The 2,313-nt window shown below is 37.9% G+C and overlaps 1 pseudogene; it reads right to left on the bottom strand.

The window, feature by feature from the left end:
- Positions 1–1,748: 1,748 nt before the first annotated feature.
- Positions 1,749–1,848, bottom strand: LOC127099079 (uncharacterized; annotated as a pseudogene).
- Between the last annotated feature and the right edge of the window lie 465 nt (positions 1,849–2,313).

Here is a 2,313-nt window from a genome sequence, read left to right as displayed (position 1 = left end):
CATAATAGTTTCTACACCGGAAACTATTGTGCAACTTTATACTGGATTTAACCTTACGTTATATTCCAGTTTTATTTCCTTGATTTAATTTACTGTTTAATTGAAGAATCCAAGAACAAATCCTACCGGCTTGTGGTGGAGTGTTCAAGACCATTGTATTACGCATTCAGGTTCTTTAATCGTTATTTAATATTTTGTTTTATTATTTATCTATATTATCTGCCTGGAATGAGTCTGTTTATGCATGATATAAGTTCTTATTTATTTAGCATGTCTGGCTAATTTGCCTAGGTATCGGTATGTAAAGTAAGCAGAATAAGGGATCAAGACTGAGTCGGTCTATCTAAACTTAAAATCAAAATCAATCTTTTTACGGTTTCAACTTACAGGTTTAATAACAAGATTTTTTACAAAAGTAAAAGACACAAAGAAGTTAAAATCAATAGAGCGAGAGTTTGAGATTTTAACTGGACAGTGTAAGTTAGGCATTAATTCTAGATCAAGGCGAGAGCAAGTTTTAGAGTTAATTAAATTCTGACCTTTTCCAAAAAGTATTTTTAAAGATTGAATGTGAGGACGAGAGTTAAGCATTTGGATTTAATTATATAACCTAAGTCAACAGAGCGAGAGTTTGAGATAAGGGTGTTTAAAACGGTCAGTATTTTCTTAAAAAGAGTTTCTGCAACTTTATTGTTTTCAAAATATGGTTTTTGACTTAATTATAAGTGACAGCAACATTAATATAAAATCATGGTTTATTCAACAGAGCGAGAGTTTGAGATAGAACCTTTAACCAATAAAGTTAACCGAAACGATTCATTTTAAAACCAAGAAACCGACAAAGACTTGATTCCCTAGTTTTGACGAACTACATACCGATATCCGTCTTATTAATATTTAATCTAGATATTAGTTTAGCTCTTAGTTTTTCCCAAACAATCAAACATTTTCACCTTAGATTTACGTAGTAACCTTAGATAACGGTATATCGATTCATAAGTCCCTGTGGGATCGATATCTTTTAAAACTACGCGATAGAACTGTGCACTTGCAGTTTGTATCCCATTCTCGACTCACCCAGTCGAGCGATCAAGTTTTTGGCGCCGTTGCCGGGGACTTTTATTCAATCGATATCGTAACTCTTCCGTTACGCTGTAGAGACTAAGGTTTCTTTTTCTTCTATTTTCTTTCTTTCGTTGATTTGTATGCCACGCACTCGCTCTCAAGGCGAACCGCTCTATTTACGAATCAACGATATCGAACTATATCTCCGAGTCTTACGACGAATTCGGGAATATCGTGCTGAAAACAATCTCCCTCCTATAGACCTTCCTGATCTCAAAGATTTTCCTTCTTTAACCGAGATGGCAGAACCAGCTCGTGCTCTTAGAGATTACGCCGCTCCATCGCAAGATGAACCGCATTCAAGTATTGCTCCGCCCGCAATCGAAGCAAACAACTTTGAACTTAAACCTTCGTTGTTGCAGGCTGTGCAACAGAACCAATTCTCTGGAAATCTTACCGAAGATCCAAACCTTCATTTATCCGTATTTGTCCAATACGCTGATACTGTTAAAGCTAATGGTGTCACTTCAGAGGCAATTCGACTTCGTCTTTTTCCTTTCTCATTAAGAGATAGCGCTAGAAGATGGCTTCAATCTCTTCCTTCCAACTCAGTCACCACATGGAACGAGTTGAAGAAAGTTTTTCTTGCCCGATATTTCCGCCAAGCAAAACAGCTATGTTAAGAGCCCAGATAAACGGATTTAAACAGAAAGACAACGAGTCTCTTTTCGAAGCATGGGAAAGATACAAAGACATGATGAGACTTTGCCCACACCATGGTTTGGAAGACTGGTTAGTAATTCACACATTTTATAATGGTCTCTTATACAACACAAGGTTAACAATAGACGCCGCTGCAGGTGGTGCACTAATGAATAAACCTTATGCTGATGCTTACCAGCTTATCGAGAGCATGGCCCAAAACCACTATCAGTGGGGAACCGAACGAACGAATGTGGAAAAACCTCAACCGAAAACTGGCATGTACGAGATAAGTAACCTTGATCACGTCAATGCAAAAGTGGATGCTTTGGTCCAGAAAATTGAAAGTTTAAACGTATCACCTCCAGCAGCCGTGGTTGCTATAACTCAGAATTGCGAGGTCTGTGGAATCCAAGGCCACACTCCTGCGGAATGTCAACTCTTGACTGGAATCCAAGCAGAGCAAGTAAACTATGCTCAAGGAAGCCCCTATTCGAATACCTATAACCCAAATTGGAAGAACCATCCAAACTTCTCATATAAGAG

This window comes from Lathyrus oleraceus, chromosome 6, assembly GCF_024323335.1.
Source record: "Lathyrus oleraceus cultivar Zhongwan6 chromosome 6, CAAS_Psat_ZW6_1.0, whole genome shotgun sequence".
Classification (NCBI taxonomy): Eukaryota; Viridiplantae; Streptophyta; class Magnoliopsida; order Fabales; family Fabaceae; genus Lathyrus; species Lathyrus oleraceus.
This window is presented reverse-complemented; position numbering and strand designations above follow the sequence as displayed.